At 45.0% G+C, this 14,685-nt stretch overlaps 2 long non-coding RNA genes across 3 annotated transcripts; one reads left to right on the top strand and one right to left on the bottom strand.

Annotated features, from left to right (window-relative positions):
• Positions 1 to 1,273: 1,273 nt before the first annotated feature.
• Positions 1,274 to 5,396, bottom strand: LOC310666252. Its single transcript, XR_014505809.1, has 2 exons — positions 4,096 to 5,396; positions 1,274 to 2,403 (listed from the first exon to the last, which is right to left on the bottom strand). It is a non-coding gene; the product is annotated as an uncharacterized lncRNA (long non-coding RNA).
• A 409-nt stretch (positions 5,397 to 5,805) lies between these two features.
• On the top strand, positions 5,806 to 13,592 carry LOC310666274. Of its 2 annotated transcripts, none has more exons than XR_014505836.1 (3): positions 5,806 to 5,847; positions 10,880 to 11,147; positions 12,748 to 13,592. It is a non-coding gene; the product is annotated as an uncharacterized lncRNA (long non-coding RNA). The 2 variants fall into 2 exon arrangements; XR_014505837.1 differs by having other exon boundaries at positions 5,807 to 5,847; positions 10,886 to 11,147.
• The last annotated feature ends 1,093 nt before the right edge of the window (positions 13,593 to 14,685 follow it).

Genomic DNA, 14,685 nt, shown 5'->3' with positions numbered 1-14,685 from the left:
TTTCAAATATCTAAGCACAGGAGTTTCTGGGCCTTAGGCTCAGATAAATGCTATTTTGCAGTACTTCAGATGTCCTCCTTCCTCATTTCCTCTTTCCTCCTTCCAACACCCACAAACATAAGTACCTGGGATCTGAGCTCATAAAGCAAAGGTAGTTTATCCCTCACCGAGAACAAGATTGCATCCTGGAGGCTGAATCTGCAGTGTAGTCATTCCACAGGTCAGTGTTCTTCAACTTTGGGGGTCCACAGAGGTTGTTGGACTACAACTCCTACTATACTTGAACACTGGCTAAACTGGGGGTGGGGGGAAAGTGATGGGAGCTGAACTCAGTGATTTGGAAGCAGTAATGTTTCTGAATTCCAGTTTCTGAGAATCACAGGTGGACACAGTGTTGTTCAGCTCATGTCCTGATTCAGGTTTACCACATGCATCTGAGAGAACAAGATACTGGACCAGATAGGCTATTGGCCCGACCCAGTAGGTTTTTCTTATGTTCTTATGGAGTCCAACAAGATAAGAGGACCCAAGGTTGATGAACACAGCCATAGATAATGCCCCTTTGCAATTGGATTTGGATAACTCTGGAGAAAAAATGCAGCAACAGGAGGAAGCTGATTTCCTTCCCTTTGCCTCTCATTCCTCCACATTCTATCCTTTTATTCCTACCCCTCCATACTACACTTGCTAGGCTTCTTCCCATTTTCAGCCTCCGGCTTTTCACCTTGTGTGGATTCTCCAACCCATGTACACCCATAGGTGAGGAATCTCAGGCTTTGTGACCTGAATCTAGGAATTCTCCTCAGCCACCCCCTCTCTCCTCAGGCCACATCCATCACTGGCCCTAATTCAGACTCCCAAGTGTGTATGTGTGCATTGTGGGGGGCTGCCTGACTAGAATGCATACTTGAACTCTTGTAATGCCTCTTGCTTGCCTTTAGGGAGGTTAGAGAGGGGTGTCTGTGTTTGTAGAAAGTAGGCTACTAGACAAAGAGGAATTTTCCAATCATTATTCCACCCTGTCTACCACTGGCATGTGAACCTCAGAAGGTTGGTCAGAAGGGAATGTGGCCCTTGAACTGAAAAAAAAAGTTTCCCAACCCTGCTCTAAGCCATTCTGTTTGCCCCTTATCTCAACCCTAGGGGATCTAAAGAGCTTATCCAACAGTAGCCATCAGCTCCTTGGAAGCCCAGCCAGTGTTGTGTTGGTGGGAACTGGTTGCCAACAACCCTCACCACCACACGACCCCTTAATTCTATGACAAAACACGAGTTCAATCATTCCAATATTTTATTGTATTGAGCCTCTCAAATTACAGCTAATAGATCATTGGGGGGGGGGGTGTATCATTCCAAGATGTCCTTGTGGCCAGAGAAGGATCTGTAATTTAAGAAAGAGCTTCAGGCAGGCAAATTAGCAAGATGGAGGCCATGGAAGTGAATCACCTAGTCTTCAAATCACCATGGAATGTAGTGTTGCTGAAGTTCATTCCCGCTGTTATTCTGGCAGATGGCAGACTTGAGCTTCCATGCCAGATTCCCCTCTTGTTGAAGTTGGCTTGCAAGTTGAAGAGGAGTTCAGCATTTGGATTTGCAGCCATTGGAGGAGCATCTGGAGCAGCAGGAACAGGCAGAGTGACGAGACTAGGGATAGCGGGGAGCAACCATATTCAAAGTGGGGATGGCTGGTTACAGGGACAGGGGACAGGGAAGATTGGCCATGGAAGCAAGGGGCAAGGGGAGTGTAAACACCTGGAATGGAAATCGGAGGGGGCCGTGGCTTCATCTAGGACAGCAATGTGGGGGGAGAATGTCTGCATTCAGTATGGCAGAATGGGGAGTAGTCACCCTAAGCATAGCAACAGGGGGAGTTGCTGCAGCCAGGGTGTGGGAACAAGGAGGACTTGTTACACTCTAGATGGCAATGGGGGAGTAGCTGCATCTGGAAGGACAAGAGGCTCCACATGGTGTCGAAACAGGGGGGAAGTGGCTGCACTTGGGATGGAAATGGGGGAGAGGACACACCTTGGTTGGCAATGGGGGAGTGGAGGAACCTGAGATGGAAACTGGGGAGTGGAAGCGACAAGGGTGGAGGCTGGTGGGGGGGATGGCAACCCGTAGAGTAGTAATGGGAGGAGATGGCTACCCATGAGAAGGCACCTCGTGGTGCAGCCGTGGGCTGGGCTCAGCATTTTTTACAGCACATCTGAGAACAGCAGGGCGTGCAGCAAGCTGGGCGGCAACAGCAGCAGCAGGGAGAGCAGCAAGGTGAGCAGCACATTGGGGCACAGCAGCAGGGAGTGCAGCAAGGCCGGCAACCCGAGGAGGGTGTGCAGACAATCATGGTATCGTTGCTGCCGCTACCACCGCAATCGCAGCAGGAAGAACCACCGTTTCCCATTTCTGTAAAGCAAAGGGGGGTATTGATAGAAAACGGTCTGTGGGTTTTTTTTGTGTGTGTGTGTTTAAAAAACTAGATTGGCGAACTCTGAGCTTTTGAGAAAAGCACTCTTTAAAATCCAGCCCATGTTTAGGAGGGTAGCCAGGTTTTTGAGATGAACGATGTGGTTTTCAAAAATTGGATACACAGATCAGGCAACTCTGAGCTTTTGGGACAACTGCTCTTTGAAATTTAGCTGTGTTTAAGAAGGTAGGGACACGGGTGGTGCTGTGGGTTAAACCACAGAGCCTAGGACTTGCCAATATGAAGGTTGGTGGTTCAAATCCCTGCAACGGGGTGAGTTCCTGTTGCTCGGTCCCTGCTCCTGCCAACCTAACAGTTCGAAAGCACATCAAAGTGCAAGTAGATGAATAGGTACTGCTCCGGCGGGAAGATAAACAGTGTTTCCATGTGCTGCTCTGGTTCACCAGAAGTGGCTTAGTCATGCTGGCCACATGACCCGGAAGCTGTATGATGGCTCCCTCGGCCAATAAATCGAGATGAGCACCGCAACCCCAGAGTCGGCCATGACTGGACCTAATGGTCAGGGGTCCCTTTACCTTTAAGAAGGTAGCTTTTGAGACAGCACCTTTTGCAGAACCCTAGCTGAAGTCAGGAGCACATTAACCATGAACCACTGAATATATGTTGGAAGCACCAAGGTTCAATTGGTCTCCTAAGCAAACTGGGAAGACTGGGTAGTTGTGATAGTACTTCCTTACAAAAGCGGGCTCCAATTTCCTACAATAAAGAATCCCAGACCTCTGGGGCTTCAACAGAAAAGGTCATTTTATGTTATTGAAGTCCATAAGGTGGAACCTTCTGGAATGCCAATTTTTGGGGGGTGGGGAGGTAGGGGAACAATCATGATTGAAAATTTAAACAACTGGGGGGGGGGGATTGAAATCTATGGCTCTGTTTTTATATAGGTGGCTCAAGAGAGCCACAGCTGCCTGCACTAAAAGAACTACATAGCCTCGAAGGGCAGCCCCACATAAGGCACACAGCAGTAGTCTAACCTGGAAGTCAACAAACATGAATGACACTAGCCTGGCTTCTGTTATTCAGTGCTGGGCATAGCCAACAAATAATCCAATGCTGATAAAAGTATCCTGGACTTTAGCAACCAACTTCTTGTAAACCACTCTGAGGTTTGTTTCTTTGTTTACAAACAAGCATTATATAAATTGCATGAAATAAATGAAAAGGCAAGCAAGCAAGTATACAGACAAGGATTCCTGGAGTAAGGATGCTTTCAATTGTACCCTCTTAGCAATTAATTTGGTTCCTATAGGAGAATGTGATCCTACTGATACATTGCTCAATTTTACTTAGACCTCTACCATAATCAGTTTTCTTATCAGGATTGAGTTTAAGTTCATTTACCCTCATCCAGTATGTAGTAATTTTTAAAAGCATCATATTTTGAAAGCAACACATTCACTACTGTTTAATCTTTAATATAGTCTACTTTGAGCATTAGAAGCCTGCGGCTCTGCAGATGTTGAAGGACCACAGCTCCTATCATCCTGAGTATTTTCCATACTGGATGAGAGCTGGAATTCAACAAAATGCAGACAGCCACAGGTTACCATCCCCTGATCTAAAAGTAAACCATTTCCCATTGCAGTAATGACCTGTCAAATGCAACTTACCGTTCGGAGAGGTTGAAGCTGGTATAACGACAATGAACCCAAGTGAGATAATGAAGATCTTTGGGGATGGGGGCACCTTTTATATATTTTACCCAAACCTTCCTGTAGGAAGTGAGGCACCGCCGTGGAACGGCAGAGCCTGCATTCATCACCAAAACACATTTCCTTCCCTGATGCCATCATCCAATTCATGCTCCTCGAAGGAATGCCCGTTTCTCATTTAAAGAGCACTTCCCCATGGTGTGTGATCAAAGGGATTTTGAGTTAGCAACGTGGTAATTCCAAGACCAGGAGGCACATGAATAATTTTAAAATATGAAACCTAAGGAGGAAGATTAGTGCTCCAATGCTCTCCTTGTGGGGACCATATGATTAATTATTCCCCAAATTCTTTTGACTCTGCGTCCTCTTGATGCATCATCAGATTATCACAAGTGTGGGGAGCCTTGGCCCTCCAGATGTTGCTGAACTACAACTTCCATCAACCCCAACAAGCATGGCCAGTGGCCAACATCTGGGGGGCAAAGGTTCTTGCTTCCATAATGAATGCAACCAGCAAGGTCTAAAGCAGGTGGGAAAACATGGTGCCCTTGTATGTTATTGGACTCCAACTGGATAATCACGGTGGGACATTGCTTAGGGGTTGTAGCTGCAGTCAAAATTAAGGACTGCAGCCAACTAACATCCACTTACAGTAAGCCGATTAAAAACAATGAACCTGAGTTAGTCATGCCCAGCTATTCCACTGGATCTACTCTGAGTAGGATTTACATTGGATGCATCCCTTAGCTTTAGGAATGCTTTGCAATTTTCTGGATTATGTTCCTCTTTTAAAGTTTTCATTAGCTTTTTGTTTCTTGGTTGTATCCAGTATCTACTCAGAGTAGACCAACTGAATTTTTTTTTGGGGGGGGGGTTCATAATTTTTTATTGATTTCCACACGTTTTACAAATTTACTTAAATTTCAGTGTATGTTTTTCTTAAAATTTTGACTTCCCACCCTTACCTCTATGATGTTCTTATTTCCACCTTATACCCTCTGCTTTATATAACATACTTTTATCTAATACAATTATCATCTATTTCACTTATTATTGTTTTCATTCCACTGCTCATAATTTCAACCTGTCCATGTTTTCATTTGATTATAACAGTTCTTCAAATAGTCCAAAAATTGTCTCCACTCTTCAATGAACACTTCATGTTTGGATATAACCCTATTTGACTATGTGAATATTGTTATTGATTAAATTACTATTCAAGTCTTAAAAACAAATAAAACCCAAGTTTCTTCCCCTTACAGCAGTGGTGGGAACCTCTGGCCCAGGGGTCACGTGTGACCTCATTAAACCTTGGATAATAATCAACAGTCAAGAGTCACATGTTCCCAATAAGCAGACCCTACAACATCCATAAACTCCACAGTGTGTCCTTTAAAAAAGAAAACATTCCTCTCTGTGCCTCCTGGGAAGCCCTGAGAATCACTGTGCTATTATCTAAACAAAGCTTTAATCATACATAGTACAAACACACTTCTAAAGAAGAATGGGGTATGGGGGTTGAGTCAAGCGCCATGAACCATTAGACGTCACGGCAGGTGACCATGTGTCTTGATGTTTAATGAAGACCTTGCCATTTCATGGTGGTGTCTCACTTCCAAAGAACTGTATAAAAGCTGCCCTCCCCCAGCAAAACTCCTCATTTGCTCAATAGGATGCATCCCTCCTCACCATTTCCCATTGCTTAACAAGGTAAGTCTAGCTCGAGGAATCTTTGTGAACTGCTTAATAAGGTCTGTTTTGCTCAGCAGATCTTTGTTCACAGTAAAGGGATAAACATAAGAATGTGATAGAATTAGCCGACGTCTTCATATAAAGCAGGGGTAAGGAAGCTGTGGCCCTCCTGATGTCCCCAATTCCCCCAAACTCCGGTGCCTGAGGCTGATGGGTTGTTGGAGTCCAGCAACATATGGGAGACTGTAGTTTCCCCTTCCATGACCCAAGGCCTGGGAGGCAGCGGCGGAACAAGCCAATCAGGCACCGTGCATTCCCTGAACCCAGTGGCGGGGCGAGCCGGGGCAGGACACTCTGTGGGGCCTCCAAGGAGTCTGCCTGCCTCCTCCCAATCAGCTGCCCTACAGCTGAGGGGGAGGCGGTGGGTGGACCATTTGGGGCAGCACGGAGCCTGTGTGCATAAGCCACTGCGTCTGTCCCAGGAAAAACATGTGGCTCAGGTGCCTTGCAGGCCCTATGGTGAGTGCCACCTGGTATTTTGTCACCCCCCTCAGTGGTGACACCCAGGGCAGACCACCCCCACTGCACCCCCTTCCTCCGCCCCTGCTGGGAGGTGGGGTTGGAATATGGAAAGCCATAGCTGAATGGTAGAGCACATCCTTTGCAAGGAGAAGCTCCCTTGGGTCTCTTGAGGCAAATTCACAAAAGTTATCTTCTTTCCATCCTCATATCCAATTGTCACTGCTCTCCCTGCTGCTGCTGCTGCTGCAACTGCTGCTGTCGCCCCTTGCTGTGGTCACAGTAGTTCTGGCTACTGTAGCTGTGGTTCTGGTTGCTGTTATCCTAGGCAGGGCTGCTGCTGAAGAACCTCAAGGGAAGCTTTGGAAGCAAGTAGGGGACCTGAGGGACACGGGTGGCGCTGTGGCTTAACCACAGAGCCTAGAACTTGGCAATCAGAAGGTCGGCGGTTCGAATCCCCACGATGGGGTGAGCTCCTGTTGCTCAGTCCCTGCTCCTGTCAACCTAGCAGTTCGAAAGCACGTCAAAGTGCAAGTAGATAAATACCGTAGGTACAGCTCTTGCGGGAAGGTAAAACGGTGTTTCCGTGCGCTGCTCTGGTTTGCCAGAAGCGGCTTAGTCATGCTAGCCACATGACCTGGAAGCTGTACGCCAGCTCCCTTGGCCAATAAAGCGAGATGAGTGCCGCAACCCCAGAGTCGGCCACGACTGGACCTAATGGTCAGGGGTCCCTTTACCTTTACTAGGGGACCTGAAACCACCACCACCCAGACTCGCCCTGCTGCTTGTCTTCTTTTGTTCAGTGTTCCAAGTTGATTCCCTCAAGCTTTGCACCTGCCTCCTCTACTAATTGGTAGATCGCCTTTCATATTCTCTCATTCTACTCTTTGCTTTGTAATTCGTGGAGGAGGCATGGCTGTTTTCAAAACTGGGTTCCCCTAGTTCAGTTCCATCTCTTTGAGTAACTCCACTGTTGACCCAATGCAAACTATGTGTATGGGAGATAAGACAATCCCCAAACCATAATACAAAGTCTTGGTGGATTTTCCTTTTGCTTTGCTTGGAAATGTGGCAGCCAGCCCAACAGGTCGAGCACCAGCTTTGAATGCAGAACAAAACAGCCCCACCAATCCAGGTGAAGGATTATGGGTTTTATTTATTTTTTTAAAATTATTTAGATACCTTTATTCAGGGAGGGGGGGATCATAGTGGTTTACAACTGTGCACAAAAGCATGAAATCACGTATTAAAAATTTAAATCCAAAGTCAGCTAGCTATTATGGAAAAGTTTTCAGTGGGTGTTTAAAAGCTTAAACAGAAGTTGCTAAAGGCTAGGTTTCTTATTATCAAAGGAGTTTCACCAACTCAGGAAACAACCAGCAACTCTCCTGCGTATTATTATCTCAGTGGGTGAGCTGGGTTTTCAGACGCATAATTTCCATTCTCATCCTGGTGTAAAGTTCTCAAACCGAGGTACTACTTCCGGGTTAGCGGAGTCTGTAACCCGAAGTGTTTGTAACTTGAAGCATTTGTAACCCGAAGTACCACTGTATATAATTTCCCAGTAAGCATTAACCTTACTACAAGACCACCACATATGATAAAAAGAACCTCCTTTCTCTTTACATTTCCAACACTTATTTGATTTAGATTTATTCATTTTTGCCATTGACCCCATATGGTGACCCAATATCAAGCCACGGCCACTTCCACCACCTGAAGATAGAAAGCAGGTTTTGCTTTCATCCCACAAATGATATGTAATTGGTTACATTTCCCCTACACTTGCTTTGTATTTCCTTTGCATTGTAATTAATTGGATGGCATAACGTAATGACAGTGAGACGAATTCAACTAACGAGTTCCCTTAGTGCAGTGTTGGCCAAACCTGGGTCTCCAACTGTTTTGAGACTACAGTTCCCATCATCCCTGACCACTGGTCCTGTTAGCTAGGGATGATGGGAGTTGTAGTCCAAAAACAGCTGGAGGACTAAGTTTGGCCAACACTGCTCTAGTGGAATCCCGCACAAAGGTTTCTGGTAGTTGTGGGGATAAAAGGAGACAGAGCCATGTACCCTGCCTTGATCTCCTTGAGGGCAAAGTGGGATTGAAATGGAATAAACAAATAAAAGCAAAGCAGCAGCAGCAGCAACAACAACAACAACAACAACATCCTATGTAGACTCCCATAATTATGTGCTGAACATATTAAAGCCACAGTATTCATGACAGATGCATTGCTAATTATATGCATGAAGGGGGAAAATATTGTCCTCTGGTGATAGAGGATGGGCAAGGTATTATCCTAGCAACTTGGATAATAATTACATAGGGCTTCTGTTGCTCTTATTGGTTAAAGAACTCCAACCTTTCCACAGTTTAGAATGCATCTTCTGCATGGCTTACATTGCTGCGGGGATGTTGATCTCTTTCATCATCCTCAAAGACTTCATAATGAACAATGTGATTTGAATTAAATCCAGTATCGAGCAATAGAAATCCAATGTGATTTTGGCTTTGGGCAACTCCCTCAATGCCTGTGAAAGAGGTGCGTGAACACAGCCATCAGGATTTGTTGGTGGCCTGAACCTGTCTGGTGTTCTTCTGAATAGGTTCACATAGGAAGCTGCCCTCTATAGAGTCAATCAATTGGTTCATTGTGTTCACTGTTGTGAGGTAAAGGTTCATTTTGCATATCATAAATCCCTGCATATTTTACAGAAACTATACCATTCAGTATTCCATTATTACATCCATCATAACTTCATTTACACTGCTGAATTTATCTAAATGCTGCCAGCGTTTTCAGCCGTACAGTTATTTCCCCCATACAGTGGTACCTCATGTTACAGACGCTTCAGGTTACAGACTCCGCTAACCCAGAAATAATACCTTGGGTTAAGAACTTTGGTTCAGGATGAGAACAGAAATTGTGCTCCGGTGGCGTGGTGGCAGCAGTGGGACGCCCCATTAGCTAAAGTGTTGCTTCAAGTTAAGAACAATTTCAGGTTAAGAACAGACCTCCAGAACAAATTAAGTACTTAACCTGAGTTACCACTGTATTCAATAAACGTTTTCCAATCTTCTCTGAATGTATGTTCTTGTTCTCTTATTCTATATGTGAAGTCTGCAAGCTGTGCATATTCTGTCAACTTAAGTTGCCACTCTCCTTTGGTTGGGACCTCACTCATTTTCCATTTTTGGGCTAACATAACATGGGCTGCAGTAGTGGTATACATAAATAACCTTTTCTGACACCTGGAAATTTCAGTCTGAATTATCCCCAATGGAAAGGACTCTGGTTTGGGGGGGGGGAGTACTTTCAAACATTCCCCCCCCCCAATTGATTATGGGATCATTTCCCAATACAGTGGTGCCTCGCAAGACGAAATTAATTCGTTCTGCGAGTTTTTTCGTCTTGTGGATTTTTTTGTCTTGTGAAGCACCACTGTGCATTGACGGTTTCCCATAGGAATGCATTGACGGTTTTTTTAAAAAAGGCGCAAGACATTTTCATCTTGCAAAGCAAGCCCATAGGGAAATTCGTCTTGCGAAGCAACTCAGAAAACGAAAAACTCTTTCGTCTTGCGAGTTTTTCGTCTTGTGAGGCATTCGTCTTGCGAGGTACCACTGTACTCTTTTACCCTTTTCCAAGTCCAATACCAGAATTGTTTTGAAGAAATTATTATTCAGGACAGAAAAAGAAAGCAGTTTTTTCACAGACCCCTGGTTGCAAATGGGATCCGTTCCAGAGACCCATTCAAAACATGAAAAGAGCGCAACCTGCAGCGGCACGTCTGCACATGCGCAGGTTGCAATTCACTGCTTCTGCACATGCACATGACGTCATTTTGAGCTTCTGCGCATGTGCGAGCGGTGAAACCCAGAAGTAACCCTTTTCGGTACTTCCGGGTCACCGCAGGACATAACCTGAAAGAACGTAACATGAAGCAGACATAACATGAGGTATGACTGTATTGAACTTGCTCTAACAAAAGGCAGCAATGGCCACCAGCTTGGATGTCTGTAAAAGAGGATTGTACAAATTCAGGAAGAATAAGGCTAATGGTGGCTACTAGTCTCTATGGTTGTGCTCTGCCTCAATGGTCAGTAAATCTTCTGGACACCAGGAGGATCCTCTTGGGCTTGCATCCTGTATGTGGGTCTCCCACAGGAATCTGAATGGCCACTGTGAGAACAGGACAGGGGATTAGACAACCCATTGGCCTGTTCTTATTTTCTTAAATCCTCCTTAATAAGGCTGAAGTCAGGAGGGCCAAATCCAGAATATAACAAACCGGGGATTGCATGTGAAAAGAGCTTCTCCTACCCAGTCTCTGCAAAATAACCACGTTATTGCTAATTACATGCCACAAAAGGACAACATCGACTTCTAGCAATAAAGGTCCCCTCTATGGTTACTTGGGTAATAATTATGGTCTTTAGCTATAGGATGACGGTGACGAAGGCACTTAATGGCTTAAGGAAACCCTACAATGATACTTATTTTAAAATTAAACTTCTGCATGAGTTCTAGCCTGGGATTGACCCTGTGACGGTGGGAAGGGATCCACGGAAGAATACACAGCCATAAAACAATTTGCAATGAGGAATGTGAATTGAATCAAACCGAAAGAGGGCATGTCCGCAGGTTATTGGAGAACTTGCTGTTCCTCCATGGTGCCTCACTTCCTAAGGGGGAGGATGCAAGGAGCTGTATAAAAGGTCTCAGGACATTGGCTCCTCATTCATTTGATCCATTGGCTTCCATTCCACTCGACGTCTCTCTGTTTAAGAAGGTAAGGAGAATTTCATGAATTGTTCATTACGGAGGGGGGAATTTCCTTTGGTAGAGTCTATGGCAGGAATGGCCTGATGGATGTTGCTGAACTACAAATTCCAGCCCTGGCCATTGCCCATGCTTGCTGGAGCTGATGGAGGGCTGAAGGTTCTCCACATCTGGTCTATGGACTCTTCTTTTAACCAAACTATCAATCTTACAGGAGAGACCATTAACTTAAAGGTAGAGGGCATTGCTTTGCATGTTGAATGTCCCAAGTTCAATCCCTGACGTCTCCCATTAAAAGTGTCACGTCAAATATAGGGAACTTTTGGCCTTCCAGCAGTTGCTGAACTACAACGCCCATCAGTCCTAGCCTGCATAGTCAATGACCGGGAATAGTCAATTATGGGAATTGTAGTTCAGCAGCATCTGAAAGGCCAAAAGTTACCCACACCTGTTGTAATCGCTGAGTGGCTAAGCTTTGACCATTCAGTTGTCGCTGGACTAAAGTTCTCATCCCTGACTATTGGCCATGATGGCTGAGTCCCAACAGCATATGGCGAACCATAATAATAATAATAATAATAATGATGATGATTTATACCCTGCCCATCTGGCTGAGTTTCCTCAGCCACTCTGGGCGGCTCCCAACAGAATATTAAAAACATGATAAAACATCAAAAACTTCCCTAAACAGGGCTGCCTTCAGGTTAGCCACCCATTAACAGCCCTGGGTTGTTTTGCAGGTTGGGGATAAGGGATTGAGGTTGAGATATTGTGTTTTTTCTACATTCACTTATGGACTTCATGGCCAAGAAAAAATTGAAATTGGAGCTTCTTAAGTGATAGCTCATTGTCTTAGGTGCACGAGCTGTGATTAGTTCTAAATGGAAGATATGCAATGGCTGGTCGGCAACTAAATGCTACTTAGAGTAGATCTACTGAGATAAATGGATCCAAGTTAGTTGACCCCTTGAAAATAAATGTCATGACTAACTTTGGCCCATCAATTTCAGTGAAGCATAATTTTGTTGGAGGGAACCCAATGTCTATCCAAAACATCAGCCTGCTGTCAGAAATGACATAGCTCCACTTTTTACATCTCAGAGCATACATTGTATCTCTGTGTTGGGCAAATATCGTCAGAAATGCACATTAAAATGCTAATATCATGAAAAAATGCATTATATGGGGTGCTTAGTGTAGGGTTGGGGGGTGGGTGCAAACAACCAAAAAGGTATATTAGGAGAAAAATAAACTAAAACATTTTGTTAAGTAGGTTATATTTTAAAAGAGGGGGGAGTAAACTGCTGTAGAAATGCAGTAAACAGCATATTAAAATGGGGTAAACGAGAAAGCAAAAATTCAAAATAAGCACATTTGTCCATCCCTATTTGTACGCTCCCACCTGGGAACCAATGTCCCCATTGTGGAAGGACGTGTGGGTCCAGAATTGACCTCCACAGTCACTTATGGACTCATTGGGAAAACCGTGTTTATGAAAGACAATCTTACTCGGCTATGAGGGATCGCCAAAGAAGAAAGAAAAAGATAAGGAATTGAACCACATGTTACCTATCCTCAAAAAAAACCACACCACTATTTCTTTTTTTCAGTGCTTGCCTTCTCTCCAACCAAGATGGGCTGTGATTGCTGTGGCTCTTCGTCTAATTCAGGAACCATCATTTGCTGTGTCCCATCCGGTGGCAGCAACTCCTGCTGCACCCCCTGCTGCACCCCCTGCTGCTGTTGTGCCCCTTGCTGCTGCTCCAAGCCTGCCTGCTGCTGCGCCCCCTGTTGCTGCTCCAAGTCTTGCTGCACCCCCTGCTGCGCTCAAGTCAAGAGATGCTGCTAAGGAAATCCCGGAATTACGAGCAAGTCTAGATCAGAACGTTATGGAAACCGGAATGACATCTCCACCACCAGCTGCGATGCTCTTGTGGCCACAAGTTTTCTCTGCCCATCCAATGTCCCCATCGGGACATTAACTACCTAAACTACATGCTTAATCCAGATTAAGAGCAATTCAGCTCAACTGGAGATACTTACAAGTACAGTGGTACCTCAGGTGAAGAACTTAATCCGTTCTGGAGGTCCGTTCTTAACCTGAAACTGTTCTTAACCTGAGGTACCACTTTAGCTAATGGAGCCTCCCGTTGCCGCTGCACAGTTTCTGTTCTCATCCTGAAGCAAAGTTCTTAACCTGAGGTACTATTTCTGGGTTAGCAGAGTCTGTAACCTGAAGTGTCTGTAACCCAAGGTACCACTGTGAATATGATAATCTTGCAATGTAAAGCTTTTGAACCTCCCTCTTTCACTCCAGTGTTGGGTCATTCCTTTCTTTCCTTTTACCTCTTAACAAATGAAATATAAAGTAAATGTTGGGTAGATGGTGCACATGTTTGTCTTGGGGTGTAGGGTCCTTTTGGAGGCCTCCAATAAAATTCTAAAAGCATTCAAATTGATCTTGTCCTCGGTTGCTTTTGATTCACCTTTTCTTGCAGTTATGAGCTGCTCTGCCCCCTGCCGCTCCCCTTTGCAGTGGCCAGTATTGGGTTACTGCGTCCCCTGCTGTTGTGCTCCCTCTTGTGGCTGTGCTAAGTCTTGTCACTTCCCCAGCTGCTCGCAAACCAAATGCTGCAGAAACCCTTGCTCCAAGAAATGCTGCTAAAAAAACTCTGGATGTTCAAGCAAGCCTAGAACCTTTAAGAAGACAGAAGAACATCTCCAGCAGCAGCACTGATCTCATGGCCACAATGTTTTCTTTGCACAATCTCTTTCCACTGTGAATTAGCTACCTAAAGCAGCAGCCCTAAGCTTACTTACCTGGGTGCAATCCCCATTGAGCTCAGTGGGAGTTACTTCTGAGTAGATGTGCCTAATCTTGCAGTGCAAAGCTTTCAACTTCCCTGCGTTACGCTATTGAAAGATTCTCCTCTTCTTTCATTCGACAAAATATGTGAAGCTTGCGTAAATGGTGTTCCCATATTTACCTTGGTGTCTAGGGCCCATTCTTATGCTGTTCTCCAATAAAGTTCTAAACTCATAGAAGTTGGACCTTTTGGGCATTTTGCAGCTTTTCTTCTCTCTCTTTTTTGCAGTTATGAACATTTCACACACCTTAGTTTCCAAAGAATGACTGACCAGAGGTACTTGTTTCTTAGTGTGTTGGTGTTGAGGACATTGGTACCACCAGACCTGCCTCTCCTGCAGCTTCTCCTGTAGCCTCTTAAGTCTTCTCTTCTCCTTCCTCCTTGCCATTCCATCACAACCAGACCTCACTTCCTTTCCCACCTCCTTCCAGCCTTTCTTAATCCTGCTGTTGTTTAACCATTTGCATCCTATTCTGTAGTTTCGTCAAATTGTATCCAATCCACTTGCTGGCAGGCGATGAAACTGAATTGCTGTGAAATGAAGGGGTGGTAAGGGAAACTCAGGACAGAATTGCAGCTGTGCAGCCTGAACTGGATTTATGTCCTTGAAAGAGAGTTGAACACCTGCCGCCTGCCCTTCCCATGCTCATCTTGCAAAATTAAAGGCCTAAAGCTTTTTGC

This window comes from Podarcis tiliguerta, assembly GCF_965153285.1.
Source record: "Podarcis tiliguerta genome assembly, chromosome: 16".
NCBI classification, from domain to species: Eukaryota; Metazoa; Chordata; class Lepidosauria; order Squamata; family Lacertidae; genus Podarcis; species Podarcis tiliguerta.
This window is presented reverse-complemented; position numbering and strand designations above follow the sequence as displayed.